This window comes from Carcharodon carcharias, chromosome 4, assembly GCF_017639515.1.
Source record: "Carcharodon carcharias isolate sCarCar2 chromosome 4, sCarCar2.pri, whole genome shotgun sequence".
Taxonomy (NCBI): Eukaryota; Metazoa; Chordata; class Chondrichthyes; order Lamniformes; family Lamnidae; genus Carcharodon; species Carcharodon carcharias.
Window position 1 is genome coordinate 182,136,751 of NC_054470.1, and position 22,730 is coordinate 182,159,480.

Genomic DNA, 22,730 nt, shown 5'->3' on the forward strand with positions numbered 1-22,730 from the left:
CATTAATAAAAAAAAAGCAAAGGAAGATGGAAACAATGATAGATTTAAGTTCATCAACCTTGGAAAGGTGCTCTCTTGTATTACAGGTTAGGTTTGTCTCTTCCACCTTCAAAACGTTAAGGGCGGTGGGGGGGGCGGTGGAATACACGGGCTTGTAGATGTGAGACCTTATCCCCAGTCTCTCAGAAATATCTTCACATATTCGAAACCCATTAACTGCTTTGCAGGCAATATGATTCAGGTAGCATGGCTGGTTATTAAAGTGTCTTTGTGCTCAGTCTGGATACTGGTTTCTGAGCGTTTCGGTTTACCTAGAAACTTAGATTTACGACAGAGAGGGAGACCATTCGGCCCATTGTGTCCGTGCGGGCAGGCCTGCTAACAGCAACCAGAGTTCATTCAGACCAGTTACTTAGTTGAAGAATAAGTCCAGCTGTGTACAATAGCGTTATGGTGCGCCACCCACACAGCTTTTAGTGAAAACTTATTAAATGTTGGCCTCCAAGCCTGAAAAGTTCAATGCGCTTTGTGCAGGGAATGCCCTTAAACGGGGGTTCACGCAGCTTGCTGTGTTTAATTTGTCCATTCGATTCTACAAAATGCATTAGGATTACCGGTGTAAGATACCGTAAGGGCAGTTGCCGTGGTGGGGTTGGAACCCGACGTCCCCAAAGCTGGGTATCTGGATCCCCAGTCTAATGAAACTACCGCAACGCCACCGCCTCCCCGCTAAGTTCGGCATTCGTGCTCCTGGTCTGAGTTTATTTAAGTGCCCCTTATGTGTCCGCCGTGACTCAGTCAGGAGTACTCTCCCCCTCTTGGTTTGGAAGGTTATGCTAGGGTGTCCACTCCACTGTCGTTCTGAGGGAGTGTTGTACTGTTGGAGGTCCTATCATTGGAATAAGGCCTAATGTCAATGCCCCTGTGGAGTGGGCATAAGAAATCCGGTGGCACTGTGTGAAGAAGAGCAGGGGAGTCCCTTCCCCCGCTAAACCCCCCACCCCCACACACTCCTCGGTGTCCTGGCCAATATTCATCCCTCAATCGACATCACAAATATCTGGTCATAATCACGTTCTTGTTTGTGGGAACTTGCTGTGCGCAAACTGGCTGCTGTGTTTCCTACATTACAACAGAGACTACACTTCAAAAATATTTTATTGGCTGCAAAACGCCTGGGGACGGCCGGTAGTTGTGGAAAACGCTATAGAAACAAAAGCTTTCTTCTTCATTTTTCAACATCCCGATGCGGCCAATTGAATTAAATGACACAGAGAGAGAGAGAGAGAGAGAGTTTCTCAACAACAACAACAAAACAAAAACTGCACGGTGGGCTATTAAAAATCTACCGATACATTACAAGCCCAAATACTGCGAGATGAATATGTGGTGGGCTTAAACATTGAGACGAGTGGAAGCTTGTTGGAATATGTGGGAGTAAAGATAAACATGCTACGGGTTGGACTTGACCAAAAATAAGAAATGGACAGAAGACAATTTGAAAAAAAAATGTTCTTTAAAAGTTGTCAATGAATCAGGTGGAGAAGGCTTGAAAGCTGAGAAAGACCCGATTTGAGATTGAGGAAGAGGTTTGTCACATTGAGTAGTGATGGTGGCCTGTCATTACACCGCCACCTATCGGACAGCTGGCGCCTTCATTACCCAAGGCTGTAATAAATACAACCAGCAGCATAAGTGGGGTCAACTGCCTGGGATTCTGAGTGATATAAAGTTAAAAAGAAAATTAACTACGCGGGTATTTAATGTTTATTAAGGGGCCGTTCTGCTTATCACTGACCTAACCGGCCCCATTACTGAACATGACGAATTGAGTGGTTGGCTAATGGAGTCATCGTACAGTATCAGTCTTCCAACTCAGTCCCAAACTTAAATTAATCTACATGGGTCAAAGCAATGGGGGAGTTTTCCGACGGGGCCTGCTAGAATTACGGTCCAGTTTTCAACACAATCCTTGATTGTCAGACTGGGAAACTCGTGTAATAAATAAAAAACGAGGTCTGGAGCCTTGCTATAGCAACATTAATTAACTCGCAAGTAGATGTGCCCCGTTTAAAATTTCATAATGAGGGAATGTATTAACGTCGAAGCATTAACCATGTTCCCTTTGCTCTCTCACTGAATACGCGACTTATTTCCTATTTACACACCGGTCCAGTGAATTTATGTTAACATATCTAGTGTTTGCAGGGAAATGAAATGAGCAAAAAGTGTAATAAGTATGTATTTTGCACTGTATCTGGAATACAATAGTGGATAGCTGACATTTATTCCGCATCTTCATCTTTGTTCCATCGCTTCTCTATGTTCTTTCCCTTACTGTTCTGAACGAAATGTATTACAGTTACAGATCTATCTTAAGTTTTCAGTGCAATGACATATGTGTTGGATAAATGCAATTTGTTCTATAAATATTGCGTCTGTCTTCTACAACCCCTCACCCCCGACCCTCGGTTCGCACCGTAAGTTCAATCTCCCAGGCCAGATGCAAAAATGGACAAATATCGAAATCACTTCGGTTGAAGTCCTGTCTGAAATAGGCTCGATAAGGTGCACTTCCACCCGCGAGCCCCGACTGGATCATGGTGTTTGCATGTTGCCTTGTGCAAAAAAAAATTCAAAAGAATAATTTGACAGTAGCCCAGAGGAATGTGAAACGGCAAACCGAAAAACTTTCAGAAGCGTCGTGCACCACGAACTTAACAAGGGCTGTTTTTCTCCCTCTTAACGCGTTGTAGCGCGTCTGAGTTGAGTGAGCAAGGGCCATTGAATAAATAACGCCCCCCCCCCCCCCCCCCCACCCCCACAACCTTCCTGGCAAATGTGTAATGAAGGGGATGCATGAATTGAATGAGTGGGTGCATTGGGCAGTTTAGAGCAGAGTTGGGTTTTTGAGCTGGTGGCATTGGCTGCCTCTCTTGTTTTGCAGCGAGCTCTTAGCTGAATTAAACCCCGTCGTATCTTTCAAGCTTGAAGCTTAAACCATGTTGGGAGCGATTCTGGCCCTGGGGTTGCAAAAATCCAAAGCGCCGAGCGCCTTTTTGGCAAGGGTTTCGGCTTGTTACTGTAAAATGTGCCGTGGAAGAAAATGGAACAAATTTGTGTTTTGCTCAGTCCTTATTTCTCATCAGAGATGCATTTCTTTCGGCTTATATGTTGGCAGTTTCTTGGATTCGCCGCCGAGAGGAATAGCCCAGCCGCACTTTAATGATTTTTTTAAAAAAAATTAAAGAGAGAATAACTTGTATTTATGTACCACCTTTCGCGATTCCAGAAGTTCCAAAACTCTTTGCAGCCAATGAAGTGTTTTAGAAGTGTAATCCCTGTTGAAATGTAGGAAATGATAGCTGTTGTTCATTGATTTGGAAAGCCCAGTCCCCGTACCTATCAAATACATGATACATTGAAACATTTCAAAGGAATCATGCAATCCTTGAATTTCCGATCAGACATTGTTCATTTTTACGTGGAGTTACGCAGAATTGCCCATTGGTGGTTTTTTTTTATATAACGGGAGACAATCCTGAATATCTCCGGTGGTTGATTCAACCTTCATGTCATGAGGAGGGTTATTATTCACTGACCGTTCTGTCCATTTGGCGGAAGGCTTCACATTCACAGCTGAGCGGTGGGTCTCCTCTAACCGACGTATGCGGCTCTGGTCTGGGTGGACAAAAGCACCCCACCCCACCCCACATAAAACAGGTTTTTTTAAAGAAATAAATAGTAGCAATGAACGCGTGTAACGCCTCTTCCTAAAGCAAAATAGTTTGTAAACAAAAAACTGCCCTCTGTCACACTGCAGCCAGGAACTTACAGAGCGCTCTGGTCAACATGCACAGCACAGTGCAAAGGCCATTCGACGCAGCCCGTCGATGCTCCTACACCTCAAGTCATGAAGCCTGCTTTCTCTCACATTTCTTGGGAGATGGGTGCCCGTGGTCAAGTACCCAATCTCCTGCTGTAAGCTTTGAATCATTTCCCTCTTCTCCAGAGGTTCCACGATATCCCACTGGCGAACGCCTGAAGGAACCCTGGGCGTTGCGCACTAACTAAACTCCTCCAGCTTCTCTCTCTCTCTCTCCCCCCCCCACCACCCTCTCTCTCTCCCCCTCCCTCATGGGGTCGGTAACGGTTCGGTGGTCATGTTCTGATCCCAGCGCTCTCGGTTTAGCAGCCGTTCTGCCAAACTTTCCTACTCGTCCCTGCATAAACTCAGAATAAACCCCCGCAGCCAAAGTTAAGAACAGTACAAAGTGGGTCGGAGGCTCGTTCTTATACTTTGCACTTTTGCTAAGTGAAATCAATATTTCCATTCCTCCTCTAGCTCCGGATATGGATATATATAAACTTGTTAAACAAGGTTTAAAGTCCATTGGACCGTGAAGAATTGATGAAGAGTCACGATTGATCTCAAGTAGGGCTAATCTGCAAGGCTCTGAATCCCAAACTAAACTGGTTCTGAATCTGGGTTTTATTTCCCTTCATTTGCCGACTGGTCGGTGAAGCACAAATTAAAATGCATCATACAGGCTGAGAAACGGTTCCATTTCTCAATGTTAATTGCCTTCTTCCCCCGACCCACCCTCCAACAGCAATACACCAGGAAAACGCACCGAGCGCAGGGACAATAATGGCACAGGCCCAACTTTAAAAAATGGTCGAGTTTCCGCCAGTTTTGCATAGAGACCCCAGCGCAATCGGCGGAACCAAGGCAAAAAGTGTTAGGAAATTTTGAATCTAATTGAGTTACGCTGGGGTTTGTCATGATCCTTTAGTCTGGTTCAGGGTGGTTCCTGTGCGTCATTGCTTGGGATATTTAGGTTGCACACTTGCCATCGCTATTAGAATTACCAACTGTGATTCCATGCATTCCTGCAAGTTTCATCACATGACCCCCTCTCCAGTTGGCCAACATATTCATCCGAGTGACTCACTGCCCTCCTAAGCCAATTGGAAAGGAAGAAAAAACTCATTACCCAATTGGATGATGCTAGACTGTCAGCCAAACAGCTTTTCGTTGCCATTTTCAGTATTTCTACCTCTGGTAAAGAGAAATGTTCGAAGAGGATGACAAAAAAAAACAATCTTTTTTCATGTCCCAATGATTTTTCTCCAGGATTGCACACAGCAGTGTCCTGGAGATTGATCTTCAATTCCTGGAGACTCCAGGCCAATCCTGGAGGGTCGGCAGCCCTAGTTAGTGTTTCGCTGGACAAGCAGGGACCCAAAAGATAACAACGAGAAACTAAAACCCACAATTAGTTTGAGTCTGGGTTTAGTTGTTAGGTATGTGAAGCAGTGGTCTCGGTCACTGGGATCTTCACCTGGTTGGAATATGTACAATCTGACTGTAAAGCTAAGTTCATTTTTCCAGATATCTTTTGCCAGCCAGCCTCTACCCACCAAACCCCACCCCCCCACCCCTGCACCCTCTCTCTCTCCTCCTCCTGAAAGCACTGACTTCCTGCCTGGACTATAGTCACTTGGGTACTGGACACCCTCAGCTAGCTCGCACAATGGGCCACTGTTCATGGTAGCCTGAAATACTTGGATATTGGTGGACCATACAGCAGCAGCAAGAGTATCATAGATAAGGATCATTCTGACCTACATAAACAGGCATTCATGTATATACACACAAATACTTACAGACACACATACACACACTCATACATATATGCAGAAATACCTACTGGCCAACAAGAAATGGGGCAAAGGATGCAAAAGAACTCAGAACCTGAACAATTCTGTTCAAAAAATTATTAGACCATCTCTATGAAAGAAAAGTTAATCTTCTCCCCTCTTTGGCTGGTTGGAGAAAAGATGCAAATAAAAACAGTGCAGTGCAGAAAGGTAGTTAAACGTTTTGGGTAACCCTTAATTAAAGGCTTTAATTGGTCTATTTTTTCCTTGCAGGTGTTGGTCCTTTCTGGTGCACACCCAGTACTTTGTGTTTTTGTTGAAGATGAAACCATTGTTGACGTTGTAAAAACCCATCTGGTTCACTAATGTCCTTTAGGGATGGAAATCTGCCGTCCTTACCTGGTCTGGCCTACACGAGACTCCAGACCCATAGCAATGTGGTTGACTCTTAAATGTCCTCTGTACAAGGGCAATTAGGGATGGGCAATAATGCTGGCCTAGCTAGTGACACCCATATCCCAGGGACGAATTTTTAAAAATGATGCTAAGGATGAGAGGTTTTATTTGTGAAGGTGAGACTGGAGAAAATAAGGCTTATTTCAGTAGAATAGAATAGAAGTAATAGAGTTAAGTGTTCTAGTTGAGGAGTTTAACATTCTGAACAGTCTAGCAAGGAAAATGTTGGTTTGGTGGGGGGAGGGGGGATGTGGCGGGAATATATTTCCATTGGTATATGGGTCCATAACTAGAAGCCATACATGTAGAATCATCACCAATGGGACAAATTAAGGATTTTAAAAAACATTAGATGCTCTGTCAGAAAAGTTGGTGAAAAGAGAACCTGCAATAGCTTTTAAAAGAGAGGTGGAAAAGAAAAACAATTAAAAGCATATAGGCAAAGGATATGACAATGGAATTAAGTGAACAACCCTTTCAGAGAGCTGGTAAAGGCACAATGCCTTTCATGCTGTAAAGTTTAGTGATTCTAGCATTTGTAGATTTTTTTAGGTTAATTGTACAATTAGAAATATAGTTTTCAAAATACTTATAATAGATTTAATAGGTCTGCATGTGTTACCTGGTCCACTACAAACACACACACACACACACACACACACACACACGCTCACATGTATATTCATACATATTAAATAAAAACAGAAAATGCTGGAAAATCTCAGCAGGTCTGGTAGCATTGGAATAACAAGGAATGTTCCACTTACCCCACAAAAAGACAGGCATAACTGGGGCCCATGAGGGTACCCATAGCTGCACCATTTATTTGACCTGCTGAGTTTTCCAGCATTTTTATTTCAGATTTCCAGCATCTGCAGTATTTTGCTTTTATCATTCATACATATTGCTACTTGGAAATAATTGCAGCCCCAAAGCAGCAAATGAGTACAATATCACAATAAAAAAGTGCCACTTATCTGTGTCAGTCAGTTAATGTCAGAAGTATTAGTGTATTATCATTTCACCTCTTTGTGGTTTTATGACTATTTCAAATACTTACTCTATAAATCCAAGTAATTACACATCACTTTCAGCAGAAAATCTCATAGAACTCATCTCACCTCTACTTTCAGTCGCCTATTAAAGCAAACCTGACAAATTAGGAGCATCAGAGCAGGAATGGGCCATTCAGCCACTGCAGCCTTTTGCACGATTCAGATGGATCATAGTCATGCTGTCTCCGATGGATGTACCTACTTCTGAGGAAAAATGCAACATAATACAAGAAGACTTGAGAAAACTTGTACACCGTGCAGTTAAATGGCCAATTAATTTTAATGTAGATACACGTGTGGTACTGCATTTTGTAGGAAAAATAGAAACATCACCTACAACTCAGGGGAGAAAAAACTGAATGGGGTAGAAGAGCAAAGGGACTCAGGAATACAAGCGAACAAATTATTAAAAGCAGCTCTGAAGGTCAGCAAAGCAATTACAAATGCTAAGAAAGAAATAAGATGCTGATTAGCTTGTCCTTGGAGTGCTGTGTGTAGTTCTGGTTCACCTTGCCACCCTGTAAAACAAATAAAGAAGTAGCCAAGAAAGCCCAAAAAGGCCCGCTACAAAAACTGATTACAAATATAAGGAAAAACTGAATTGACGAGCTTTTTACTTCGGAAAATAGAAAACTTAATGCTGGCCTAGAAGTCTTTATTATTATTATTGGCTTGGATGGAGTAAGTATGAAGAGAATGTGTCCATTTGTGGGAGATTCCAAAGCAAGGGGTCATAACTTCAAGATGGTGACTAATAAATCCGATAGGGAAATAAGGAGCTTTTCCTTTCCTCACTACCGCAGGGAGTGGTGGAGGGAAATAGTTTAGATGCTTTCAAAAGGAAACTAGATGAGTACATGAGAGAAAAGTGAATAGAAAGATGTGTCTAAAGGCTGTGATGATGTAGATGGAATGGTAGGGGATTCCTGCTGAGCAAAAATACAAGACCATTTGCTCTGAGTGCCTTGTTTCTGTGTGGTATATTCAATGCAATTGCACCTACCTGCCTCGATTCCCTATCCTTAATATCATCACCTAACAAAAGACTATCAATTTCAGTTTTGAAATTTTCACTTGACTGGCCAATCTCTACTTCTGTTTGGGAAGGCGTTCCAGATTTCTACGCCCTTTTATGTGAATGAGTTTTTTTTTAAATTTCACTCTTGAAGGCCAAGTGTTTAGACCTAATTTTAAAATTACAGTCTTTTGTCCTGGGCTCCTCCATTAGAGGAAATAGTTCCTCTCTTTCTAACCTAGCAAACACTTGAATAAAAGCAAAATACTGTGGCTGCTGGAAATCTGAAACAAAAACAGAAAATGCTGGGAAAACTCAGCAGGTCTAACAGCATCTGTGGAGAAAAAAAGAGTTAATGTTTCGGGTCCGAATGACTTCTTCAGAGGTAAAGGGAACACTTGAATAACTTTGATCACCTCAGTTAGATAAGCCTCTTCTATACTCAAGAGTACAGATTATCCATGTATCAATTGGGAGTCGATAAGCCAAAGTCTATTGCTATTATTGAACCTTGTGTGAATCTTTCTGATATTTAGAAAAAATCGACACTTGGCATGAAGGTTGCTGAATTAAACATATTCAGTTTTGTATTGTTTAATACAGGTGTAAAATTTCGTGACACTGAATCGTAATCTATATAATTACACACGTTTTGTGTATATTAAAATGGTGAACAATATAATTGCTGTAAATAGGAATACTGCGCTATATATAAAGAACTGTGTTTCTAATTAGGGATAAATCATTGCTAGAGATTATTATCATTATTCTAGGTTTGCAGCACATCTCTGAGAAATCAAAGGACTCGCGTCCGTTTGTTTTGGAATGAACCGCGAACCTTTAATCGCAGTGATGTTCAAGAATAATTCCTCGACCCAAAATGTAGGACTTCAACGCGTGACTATTTTCCTCGGGGTTAAGTCACGCCGAACATGGCTTGGGTGGGATCCCAATTTATTCTACCCCAGTCCCTGCAATCTGTCAGTAAAAAACACGAATACACGGTTGCCCTTAGGCATGTCACCGTGCCGGGGGTTAAGATGGTGAACCATACTGTTCTGCCATTCACTTAACGTCCGTCCTGAACTATGAAGCCAAGGAGAGCGACCTGCAATTTCGTACGTGCATCAGAGGCAGAGAAAGCAGGGCATAAACTAAAATAGGGGTGAGCGTTCGAGATACTAGATTCAACTAACATAACTCCTAGAACTTCAAAGTTCTTCATTTTTCATGATCCCCGTTTCACTATTACCGATGGTGTATCCTAACAAAATCCTAATAATCATTAAATATAATCCTAACAAAAGACCACAATGCAACGGATAGGACTTCATTCGGTGCCGTTCATTTAATAATGAGTGCGTATTTTAAAAATAAATCCGTGAGTAGTGTAATGGTTGGGAAACCACTGCATATTAAGTGTAATAACCGAGGGGCCGTCTACATTCTTACATATTGCACTAATTTGACTGAGGTTGATGACTTTTCAAAATTAATTCTCGGGATGTGAGCGTTGCTGGCAAGGCCGACATTTGTTGTCCAACCTGAGTTACCCTGAGAAAGTGATGGGGAAACATTTTCCAGCACTGCTGCAGTCTCCCTGGTGATCCATGTATCACTATTTTCTTATCCTTGTTTAGCTGTTGGATGGGGTACATGATAGTCCAGTTCAAAGGACAGTCAAGAGTCAGCCATGAGGATTGGCAAGCTGCCAATGTAACACCTTGTCATTGGGAAAATGTTAGAGTCTATTATAAAGGGTGTTAATAGCAGAGCATTTAGAAATGCATATAATCAAGCAGAATCAGCATGGCTTCATGAAGGGGAAATCATGCCTGACAAATTTATTAGAAGTCTTTGAGGAGGTAACAAGAAGGATAGATAAAGGGGAACCAGTATATGTAATATATTTGGATTGCCAAAGGGTGTTCAATAAGGTACTGCACATAAGGCTACATAATAAGATAAGAGCCCATGGTGTTGGGGGAAGTATATTAGCATGGATAGAGGATTGTCTAACTAATAGAAGACAGAGAGTTGGGATAAGGGGGGCATTTTCAGGATGGCAACCTGTAACTAGCAGAGTGCCACAGGGATCAGTGCTGGGACCACAATTATTCGCAATATACATTAATGACTTGGATGAGGGAAGTGAATGTACTATCACCAAGTTTGCGGATGACACAAAAATAGATGGCAAGTGGTGAGGATGACACAAAGAATCTACAGAGGGATATAGACAGGTTAAGTGAGTGGGCAAAAATGTGGCAGATGGAATATAATGTGGGAAAATGTGAAGTTATGCATTTTGGCAAGAAAAAAAGAAGAGCTGAATATTATTTAAATTGAGAAAGACTGCAGAAAGCTGCAGCACAGAGGGATTTGGGAGTCCTCGTGTATGAATTCCACAAAGCTAGCATACACGTTCAAAAGGTAATTGGTAAGGCAAATGGAATGTTGGCCTTTATTTCAAAGGGAATGGAGTATAAAAATAGGGAAGTCTTGCTAAAACTATACAAGGCAGTAGTTAGACCACACCTAGAATACTGTGAACAGTTTTGGTCCCCTTATCTAAGGAAATATGTACTAGCATTGAAGGAATTCCAGAGAAGGTTCACTAGGTTGATCCTGGGTATGGAAGAGTTTTCTTATGAGGAGAGGTTGAATAAGTTGGGCCTGTATTCATTGGAGTTTAGAAGAATGAGAGGCAACATTATTGAATCATATAAGGGGCTTGACAGGGTAGGTGCTGAAAGGTTGTTTCTCCTTGTGGAGAGCTAGGGAGGGCATAATTTCAGAGTAAGGGGTTGCCATTTAAGACAGAGATAAGAAGGAATTTCTTCTCTCAGAGGGTAGTGAATCTGTGGGATTCTTTACTGCAGAGGGCTGTAGAGGTTGGGTCATTAAGTGTATTAAGGCTGAGATAGACAGATTTTTAATCAGAAAGGGAATCAAGGGTTATGGGGAAAAGGCAGGATAGTGGAGTTGAGGATTATCAGATCAGCCATGATGGAGCAGACTCAATGGGCCAAATGGCCTACTTCTTATGGTCTGTTCATAAGATCACTAGAAATAGAAATCAGAACAGGGGTAAAGCCTGCTGCACTATTCAACAGGATCATGGCTGATTTTTTTTTATATTCATTGATGGGATGTGGGTGTTGCTGGCTGGTTAGGCCAGCATTTATTGCCCACTTGTTCAGTTGAGATTTTTTAAGAGTCAACCACATTGCAGAGTCACATGTAGGCCAGACCAGGTAAGGATGGCAGATTTCCTTGCCCTAAAGGACATTAGTGAACCAGATGGGTTCTTACAATGATCAACAATGGTTCCATGGGCATGATCAGACTTTTTGTTCCAGATTTTTTATTAAATTCAAATTCCACCAACTGCCATGGTGGGATTTGAACCCAGACCACTAGATTACCAGTCCAGTGACAAAAGCACTATGCTACTGCCTCACTGCCACTCCCCTCTCTTTATAGTCACATTTACTGATACCAGTCTGTTCCTGATTTTTAAAAGAGGTTTCAAATTCTCCAAACTGCCACTTGAAGTTAGATCTCCTGGATTATTAGTCCAATAACATATCTACTGCATTGCACCATCTGTGTGTCTTTTACTTGATAATTGTGATTGAGGTCCTTGTCAATTTTGTGTTCAGTGTTGCTGGGCCTCATGTCCTTGTTGACAGGGGACCTGAATGTTAACAGATTTGTTTTCCTGCAGTGTACACCGGCAATGTATTCAGGAATCAAGGCTACCTGATGTCCCTCCCAAAATTCAGTGGTGAATTGGATAAGCTGGACTGTTCTCCTCAAAGATTAAAAGGAGATCTGATAGAGGTATTCAAAATGATGAGGGGTCTAGATAGAGTTGATGGGGAGAAACTGTTCCCATTGCTGGAAGGATCAAGAAGCAAAGGAGTTCCAATTTAAGGGATTGAATTTTACCGTCGGTGAGCAGGGGGCGGGGCCCGCTCGTCGTTGCTTAAAATGACGCCGGATGATGTTGGACAGAACCCCCGACGTCATCCCGGCCCATTTAAATTTTCAGGAAGGCCAGGGGCACAGCAAAATCAGCTGCGGGCCCACCGACCTGTCAATGGGCAATTGAGGCCATTGACAGAGTCATTTAAACAATTAAAGGACCTGCCCGTCCACCCTTAAGGCTGGCGGGCAGGCCAGGAGCCCTGGTGGCTAATAGAAAAAACATGAAATCTCATCCACTGGTGGGATGAGGTTTCATGTAGGGTTTCAAACAGTGTAATAAAGTTTTAGTGTAATTTATGAACATGTCCCATCTCATGTGACATTGTCACATGAGGAGGATATGTTAAGGATTTCTTTTTTTCTATTTTTAATGTTTTTAGAACTGTCAGCAATCTCCCTGAGGTGACACTTAGCCTCAGGGAGATGTGCACTCTTTCGTGCAAATGTGCAAAAGAGTGCACTCTTGCTTTTGGGGAATCGTACCCCCCCCCCCCCCCCTGCCGGCACAGGAAACGCGTAGCGCTTCCCACCGGACGTCACGCTGGGCGGGCCTTAATTGGCCCGTCCACTTAAAATGGCAGTGGGGCCCGCTTCTCTGGCAGGCATGGGCTCCCCGCCCACCGGAGATTGACTTGGGCCCGCCCACCCTACAGGCAGAAAATTCTGCCCAAGGAGTGTACTGCCTGAGAGTGAGATGGAAAATTCAATGGCGAGAGGAAAAAAAACCTACAAGGCTATAGGAAAAGGGCGGGGCAGTGGGACTAGTTCCACTGGACTGAATGGCTGCCTCCTGTGCTGCAACCGTTCTATGGTTTCAGCTGACTGCAAGTTGCCCTTCCTTGAAAACAGGCCTTTTTAAGTAATTAAGAAGTTGCCCAATGAGCAGATGCCATGGTTCACCACTGCTCCGATTGGCTAACAGTCAGTGAAAGGATGAAAGGTGACAACAGCATCCTGGCTATAGCCTTGGGTTCACTGCTGCCCACTTAATCTGGTTGTCCTGTTTCAGTGGGTACTGGGTGGTCTGGTGAACACTAGCCAAAGGGAATTGGGCCTGTCCCGCCACTAACTAATCAGCCCTTTAATCTGCAATCATATGTTTTTATTTGGGGTATATATCCATATGATGCTGAATAGTGGGGAGGCAGGAGGATAGTGGTATTATCACTCTACCTTCCCAGGGTAATTCTCTAGGGACCCAGGTTCAAATCCCACCATGGCACATAGTGAAATCTGAGTCCAATAAATAATTGGAATTGCTCACTATTGCTCTTTAGGGAAGGAAATCTGTCATGTGACTCCAGACCCACAGCAATATGGTTGACTCTTAAACGCCCTAACAAGACATTCAGTTCTCAAGGGCAATTAGAGATCAGCAATAAATATTGAAAACATGTTCAATTGTCATTAAGTCAAACTTATGTAAATCCTTAGAATTTTATTCATTCATGTGATGTGGGCGTCGCTGTCTGGGCCAGCATTTGTTGCCCAACCCTAATTGCCCTTGAGAAGATAATGGTGAGCTGCCTTCTTGAACCACTGCAGTCCATGTGGTGTATGTACACCCACAGTGCTATTAGGGAGGGAGTTCCAGGATTTTGATCCAGTGATAGTCAGAACAGCGATATATTTCCAAGTCAAGATGGTGAGTCACTTGGAGGGGAACTTCCAGGTTGTGGTGTTCCCATCTATCTGTTCCCTTGCCTTCTAGGTGGTAGTGGTCGTGGGTTTGAAAGGTGCTGTCGAAGGAGCCTTGGTACATTCCTGCAGTGCATCTTGTAGATGGTACATACTGCTGCTACTGTGCGTCAGTGGTGGAGGGAGTGAATGTTTGTGGATAGGGTGCCAATCAAACTGGGCTGCTTTGCCCTGGATGGTGTCCAGCCTCTTGACCCAGTGACAGTGAAGGACCTGCTCTTGTAGCCACAGTATTTACTTGGCTGGTCCAGTTCAGTTTCTGGTCAATGGTAACCCCAGGATGTTGTTGTTGCTACCTATTTACAAACATTTGGCATATGTTTTATTCCGAAAGTATTATTTTTATATCATTTGTTATTCATGGGAAAGAGTGCATTGTGAATATTCCATGTCTTAAAAAATAATGTATTGGGATGTAAAGTCCGTAATATCACTTGTAGAATTTAAACGAAATCGTTGCTTTTATGGATCAGAATTGTTAAAGCTTAAAATGATAGAACAAATTAATTATTATGAACGCCTGTAGAATTTTCTCGGGATGGGTATAGCCACGTGGTGAATTCCTAATAGTGTCATTTCAACTAATTTTAATTGTGAACGCATGGTGATGAATTGAAATTTTAGTTGTTCACGTGGTGATTTGAAGTGTTTTACTCAAGCCATATAATGACATAGACTCCTTCCAGCTGCCCAGGAGAACTCGCTCTCCGGGTGGGATTTAAATGTTTGGAGACAAGGCTTGGAGTACCTGCAACCTTTAGCCCGCGATTGATTTATTTGAAAAAAATACAGGCCGAATCGACTTTCGAAACGTGTCGGCTCCTGCACTGAAGGCTGTTCTCCACACATCAAAGAGGTTTGATCCCTTCGGAGAGGTAACTCCGAAACCTTGCGGCTTGAGGGCGGCTGAGACTCGCTCAGATCAGCAAACTGACCCTGGGACTGTACTGTCCCTTCGCTTCTTCCCACCATCAGAAACCACTTTTGCAGCACCGTCAGCGTTGAAGGACCCACTTGCCGACAGCGGGATGGTCGCTTCCTTGAAATCATGCGCTGCTGCCCCATCGCTGTGGGGTGGGCGAGACGCTTATTCGAGATCCGGGTGCTGGTAAATGAGGATTCAAACTGAGCAGCACCCGCCCTCTCCCACCGAAGTATAAGGATTGAATGTGGACGGAAGGAAATGCAATGGGATTTCCCCATCGAGACAGATATTCTATTTGCAGCACACACACACACACACACAGTTATAAAGAAGTTTTTAAAAAAAAACCCACTAATGAGCCGGACTCTTGCTGGCTTCTGGTTCTGCGGTCTAGTGGAATATGCTCTGGCACCTTGTCCAAGTCTTCCTGTAGGAGCCCGGAGTGTTTATGAAACAAAAAAACAGAAAATGCTGGGAAAAACTCAGCAGGTCTGACAGCTTCTGCGGAGAGAAAGACAGATTTAACGTTTGGAGGTGCGTGTGACTCTTCTTCAGAGTCTGGTGAACTGGTTAGAGGTGGGGCAGTCCCAATTCCCTTTGGCTCCTGTTGTTCACCAGACTCTGAAGAAGAGTCTGAAGAGTCAAACAGACTCGAAACGTTAACTCTGTCTTTCTCTCCACAGATGCTGTCAGACCTGCTGAGTTTTTCCAGCATTTTCTGTTTTATTTTTGTTTCAGATTTCCAGCATCCGCAGTATTTTGCTTTTACCGGAGAGTTTCTGTCTAGTCCTCTCCTTCGTGAAAGCACCTCTCCAGCATTACAATGGGTTGAAGGGCAAATCAGCCTGAAGGGCTTCATATAGGCAAACCCTGTCCGATGATTAAATTGTTCATCAACATGAATGGCTTAAACATTCATGTATTTCTTGTATTTACCTGGGTGGAGACATCCCTCCCCAAGTAGGTCAAAACACATGTAAATATTATTAAGGAGCCTTTGCAATGTGAAACCAAAACTTCAAGCACATGATGAGACAGGGTTCAATCGGTAGATAAGAGAACAGGCTTCAAACACTTTCCAATTGTATTTCTTTTGGCCTATTGTGATTAAGGTCACTTGGAATAAAAACATTATTAAAAATCTATAAAGGCCACAAATCCACAAAAACAATGCAAGAGAAAGGGTATGTCAATGTTTCTGAAGAAGGGTCATATAGACTCGAAATGTTAACTCTGTTCTTCTCTCCACAGACACTGTCAGACCTGCTGAGATTTTTCCAGCATTTTCTGTTTTTTGTTTCAGATTTCCAGCATCCGCAGTATTTTGCTTTTATCTTAATGTTTCAGGCAGCATGACCTCTCACCAAAATGGACCAGAGAAGCTAAGGCCGTAACTTCCAAGCTCCAGCTGAGTGTATCTGGGGGGGAGGGGTACCCCAAAGATGCACTGGGGACCTCCTCCACCAAGTTCCCAGGTAAAGATTATAGAGCAATTGCCCAGGAAGTGTAAACCCCAGATGGGTAATTGACCTGCGCTGGGAACCACTCAAAAATGCCAGTTAAATTGCAAACTTCGGCTGGTTCTGACTGCCTTACATCAATAATTACCCAGAAAAAGTTAAAACAATTAAAACCATTTGTAGCTTCTAGGTAACTATTGTATGGACCCAGACCCCCTCGGGACTCCCCCAAAACCCCCAGGGGACTCGGCCCACCACAACTCACACCCCAACTACCCCCCCCAAAGGACTTTCCCACAACCCCAACTACCACTCAAAAGGACTTCCCCCACAACCCCAATTAACCCCCAACAGAGGGACTCCCCCACAATCCCAAATACCCCCACACCAAACTACCACCCCCCCCCACTCCAAGGGAGTTTCCCCCATCATGAGACTACTCCCCTCCACACCATATGGACTGCCACCAACTGGACTCTCCCATCTGCTGACTACCTCCCCAACACGATTCCCTCTCAAATCCTGACTACATCTCAGGCCTTACCCAATACAACCTCCCACCCCTGCCAACTGTCCAACCACCCTCCACCTGCCGACTGTCAAAAACCCCACCACCCCACCAACTGTCCAACCATCCCACCGACTGGTACACCCACCGCCCCGACCCACCGAGTGTCTGAACACAAATTCTAACCACTTACCCAACAAACCTACCTTCTCCCTGGCTTGAAAGTGGCTGGACCTTTCAACCTACCTGATTTACGGGGGTGAGTGCCACTTAAAAAAAAAAAGGGGGGGGCATGGCCACCTTGCAACCAACTCTGAAGCCCTCAACAGAAGGCCTCAGGAGTGCACTGCCCTGCACAGTTCTCAACCGGCTTGAGTTGGAAGGTCAGACAATGATTGAGAAGATATTCAGGTAAGAAAGTAGGAGCAGAGCGGCAATCCAACTCTGATTGTCACTCCGAGGAAGTTCAGGCCCCACATTTTTTGGATGTCCTGCTTCTCAAGAATACCGTCTTCTATTCCACACTATCACCATTTTAAGCTTATCCTTATAGCAACACTGAAAATTAATGGTTTTAAGAGAAGGAAAATAGAATAAAGTTAATGTAAAAAGCGAGAGCAATTTATTATATCCAAGAACAGTTACCGTCAGTTAGGATGGTTTGAATTATTCATTCATGGGATGTGAGCATCATGGGCTAGGCCAACATTTGTTGCCCACCCCTCATTGCCATTGAGAAGGTGGTGATGAGCTGCCTTCTTGAACCTCTGCAGGTCCCTGTGGTATAGGTACACCCACAGTGCTGTTAGGGACGGAGTTCCAGGATTTTAGCTCAGTGGCAGCCAAGGAACAGCGATATATCTCCAAGTCAGGATGGTGTGTGGCTTGGGGGGGAATTTGCAGGTGGTGGTGTTCCCATGCATCTGCTGCCCTTGTTCTTCTAGGTGGTAGATGTTGCAGGTGTTGAAGAAGCCTTGGTGAGTTGCTGCTGTGCATCTTGTAGATGGTACATACTGCTGCTACTGTGGGCTGGTGATGGAGGGAGTGAATGTTTAAGGTGGTGGAGAGGGTACCGATTAAGTGGGTGGCTTTGTCTTGAGTGCTGAGTTTCTTGAGTGTTGTGGGAGCTGCAATCATCCAGGCAAATGGGGAGTATTGGATCACATTCCTGATTTGTGACTTGTAGATAGTGGACAGACTTTGGGGAGTCAGGAGGTGAGTTACCCTAAATTACCAGACTCTGACCTGTTCTTGTGGTCACAATATTTATGACTGGCCCAATTCAGTTTCTGGTCACATGATAACATCTACAGAATATTGATAGTGAGGGAATCAGCAATGGTAATGCCATTGAATGTCAAGGGGAGATGGTTAGATTCTCTTTCATTGGAGATGGTCATTGCCTGGTACTTATGTAGTGTGAATGTTTTGGCCCACTTATCAGCCCAAGTAGAATGTTGTCCAGGTCTTGCTGTATGTAGGTACAGACTGCTTCAGTATCTGAGGAGTTACAAATGATACTGAATACTGTGCAATCAACAGTGAATAACACCCTCCACTGACCCTATGATTGAGGGAAGGTCATTGATGAAGCAGCTGCAGATGGTTGGGCCTAGGACACTACCCCAAGGAACTCCTGTAGTGATGCCCTGGAATTGAGATGATTGTCCTCCAGCAATCACAACCATCTTCCTTTGTCCTAGTTATGACACCAATCAGTGAAGAATTTTCTCCCTGATTCCCATGGACTACAGTTTTGCTAGTGCTACTTGATGCCACACACGGTCAGATGCTACCTTGATGTACCGTGCCTGTACCTGAGATTGATAGATTTCTGTCATCCAAACATATTAAAGAAATTTGTGCAAAGGTGAGAGAAGTTTGGAACTCACATCTGCAAACAGCAATTAACACTAAAACAGTTGTTATTTTTAAAATTGAGATTGATAGATTTCTGTTATCTAAAGGAAATAAAGTATATGGGGAAAAGGTGACCACATGGAGTTAGGTCACAGATCAACCATGAACTCATTGAATGGCAGAATAGACTCAAAGGGCTAAATGGCGTACTCCTGTTCCTAATGCTCATATCAATCTGAGCAACTCTTCAAAGCCAATATTAATGGTTTCATCAAAATTCTCTTTTGAAACAACAGCAATAAACACAGTTTAAAAGTCCACACAAATAGACAAAAGACAGTTAGTTAGAATTAATCCCAATCTTCTATAATTTACTTTAAGAAGGTGGTACCTTGTAGTTAATAATGACCCATCTGCAATATTGCTTTTATTATTAGTTACTTAGTACATAGTATCTGTTTTGCTTAAAGTGCTTTAAACATATATTACATATTAACAACTTTAGATTAAGTTGAATCCAAAACCGACATATAAGTCACAGTACCTTTCAAGAACTTAAAATTAGCTAGCCCAGCATTACTGGGTGGGTTACTTTGCAGGAGCCTCTATTTTCACCTCCTAAGTTTAAGTCTCACACTAGAAACTTCAACACAAAATCTAGGCTGACACCTTAGTACAGTACTGAGGGAGAGCTGGACTGTCAGAGAGTGCTGACTTTGGATGAGATACTAAACCAAGTTTGCCTTCTCAGGTGGAAGCAAAGGATGGCACTATTTCAAAGAAGAGCTGGGGAGCTGTCCCTGTTAGCCTGGTCAATATTTATCCTTCAGCCAACGTCACTGAATCAGATCATCCGGTCATTATTACATTGCTGTTTGCAAATTGGCTGCCATGTTTCCTACATTACAACTGTGGCTAGACTTCAAAAGTACTTCATTTTCTGCAAAATGCTTTGGGAATTTATTAAGTCATAAAAGGCACTATAAAAATGCAAGTTCTTTCTTTATCATATCCAACTCTGTTACTTAATTTGTTGCGGATTAATATTTTTAAAGAGCTGAAAATGCTAAAAAAATTGAAATAAAAATGGAAACTGTGGGAAAATCATTAATTCACCAATCCACATCCTTGATACATTCACACAATTTAGAACTCATCAGAAGGAAATGAGGACTTGCATATCTATAGCACCTTCCCAACTTATGAAATCCCAAAGTGCTTTCAGACAAATAAGTAGCTTTTGAAGTGCAGTCACTGTTGTAAACAAAGAATGAACAAACATTTTCCCACGATTCTGTTGTGCATCTCCAACATTCCTTGACTTTCTTTCTGACCTTTGTTTTTCTTTAATTCATTCATGGGATATGGGCATCACTAGCAAAGCCAGCATTTATTGCCCATCCCTAACTGCACTTGTTCAGAAGCCATTGCTGTGGGTCTGGGGTCACATGTAGGTCAGAGCAGGTAAGGACAGCAGATTTCCTCCCCTAAAGGGCATTACAACAATCAACAAAAGTTCCATGGTTATCATTAGACTTTTAATTCCAGATTTTTATTGAATTCAAATTCCACCATCTGGCAGGATTTGAAATTGGGTCCCCAGAGCATTACCCTGGATCTCTGTATTACTAGTCCAGCGACAGTGCCACTATGCCATCACCTTCCCTTTGTTGCTTATTCCACATAAAATAATTTCCAAGATACTGATATAATCGGAGTTGACTTGCCAGCCAATCAGCAACCATTTTTACTGTAGCATAAATTGTCGTGTCATTTGAAATTTGACATTCTTATGTTTGTCCTGATGCGTGTCAGATGAAGAGCTTCAGCAACATGTCTCTTAGCAATATTCAAGGTACATATTTATTGATAATGTTGCTGTTTGTTTTGATCATTTAAAATCAATATTCTCAGAAATATGACTCTTTATTTTTGGGTGCACATTGTGGATTTTATTTTAGAAGTTATAACAGTGTCTTAAAGTAGCCATGTCACAGCAGTATCTTTTTAAGACAACGGGCAGAATTTTTCACTCGGCGTGCAGGCACGTGCCTGACCCACTCAAGTGTGAAATAGCACATGATGATATCGGGCGAGGGTCCTGACGTCATCACGTACTCGCGTGATATTTCGGTCGGCGGACGCATGCAAGGGCCTGAAGCCGACAATTAAGAAGCCTATTAAGGCCATTAAAGTTGTAATTAATGGAGATTTTTCGTTGCCCGTCCAACATTACGGTTGGCAGGCAGACAAAGAGGCCAGGCGGCCTTTGCATTTTTCAGGAAACCTCATCCACGGCGGGATGAGGTTTCCATCATCAATTTTTTAAAAATAAAATCGTATGGCTGGAATTTTCATCATGTATATGTTCGGGTGACTGATTCTGATGTGTGGACATTTTTTTCCGGATTTTAAAATCTGTTTTTATTGCAATTAAATTCTTCAGCGCCCTGAAGCAGCTCTCTGCCATCAGAGCTTTCATTCAGCGCTCCCCCCGCCGTGCCCACGCTGACCAGCGCTTGCACTCCTCCCGCCCCCACCCCGGTAGCGCTGAGCCTTTAGCCCACATTTCATGCTGGCTGGCCTGCTGCTCCTGCCCAATGTCTTTCTCTCTTCTCCTTCACTTTGCAAGTTTGTTTTTACTATTCCGTTTCCTCCTTGAGAATTGTCTGCCAAAACTCATTGGAATTCTGCTTGATCACAACAGGCAGATGGCACCAAAACCTTCTCAACCCTCTGGTTAATTATGTTAAAACTTCTGGTATTGACACATTGCTACCATTCCTCCCCTTTCAATGCAGAATGGCAAAGGAACATAGGTGGAAGTTAAATTCAATTAATAAATTTGGAATATAAAGCTGGTCTCAGTAACGGTGATTATGAAACTATGATCAATTGTTGTAAAAACCCAAGATCCTTTAGGGAAGGAAATCTGCTGTGTGGTTGACTCTTAACTACTCTCTGAAATGGCCTAGCAAGCCACTCAGCTCAAGAGCAATTAGGGATGGGCAACAAATGCTGGCCTTACCAGCAATGCCCACATCCCAATAAAGAATAAAGAAATAAAATAGGAACATAGAAAATAGGAGGAGTAAGCCATTCAGCCCCTCGAACTCGCTCCGCCATTCAGCTAGATCATGGCTGATTTTCTACCTCTACACCATTTTCCCACATGATCCCTGTATCCCTTGATAACCTTAATATCTAAAAATCTATCTCTCTGTCTTGAACATACTCAGTGACTGAGCCTCCACAGCCCTCTGGGGTAGAGAATTCCAAAGATTCACCACCCTCTGAGTGAAGAAATTCCGCCTCATCTCAGCCTTAAATGGCCTACCCCTTATTCTGAGGCTGTGTCCTCTGGATCTAAGCTCCACCTCTCTACCCACCAAGCCAGGGGAAACATGCTTCCTGCGTCTACCCTGCTGAGCCATGTAAGAATTTTGTATGTTTCAATGAGATCACGTCTCATTCTTCTGGACTCTAGAAAACCTAGGCCTCTTCTCCTCAATCTTTCCTCATAGGACCATCCCACCATCCCAGTGATTAGTTTAGTTAACCTTCATTGCATTCCCTCTATGGTAAGTATATCCTTCCTTAGGTAAGGAAACCAAAACTGCACAAAGTACTCCAGGTGCGGTCTCAGCAAGGCTCCATACAATTGCAGCAAGGCATCATCACTCCTGTACTCAAATTCTCTTGCATATAAGGTCAACATACCATTGGCCTTCTTAATTATTTGCTGCACTTCCATATTAGCTTTCAGTGACTCATGAACAAGGACATCCAAGCCCCTTTGGACATCAACACTTCCTAATCCCTCACCATTTAAGAAATACTCTGCTTTTATGTTTCTCCTACAAAATTGGACAACTTCACATTTTTCCACATTATTCTCTATCTGTCATGTTCTTGGCCACTCACTTCCCCTGTCTAAAACCCCTTGAAGCCTCTTTGCATTCTCCTCACAACTCACATTCCCAGCTAGTTTTATGTCATCGGCAAACTTGGAAATATTACATTTGGTCCCCACATCCAAATCATTGATATAGGTTGTGAACAGCTGGGGCCCAAGCACTGTTTGCTTGAGGCACCC

General features: G+C 43.1%; 1 long non-coding RNA gene across 1 annotated transcript in view; it reads left to right on the forward strand.

The window, feature by feature from the left end:
• Positions 1–22,730, forward strand: part of LOC121277144 — a 36,762-nt gene that overhangs the window by 8,368 nt on the left and 5,664 nt on the right. The window contains exon 2 of the long non-coding RNA XR_005942822.1: positions 16,154–16,281. This is a non-coding gene — a long non-coding RNA (uncharacterized LOC121277144). The remainder of the gene's footprint in view (positions 1–16,153; positions 16,282–22,730) is intronic.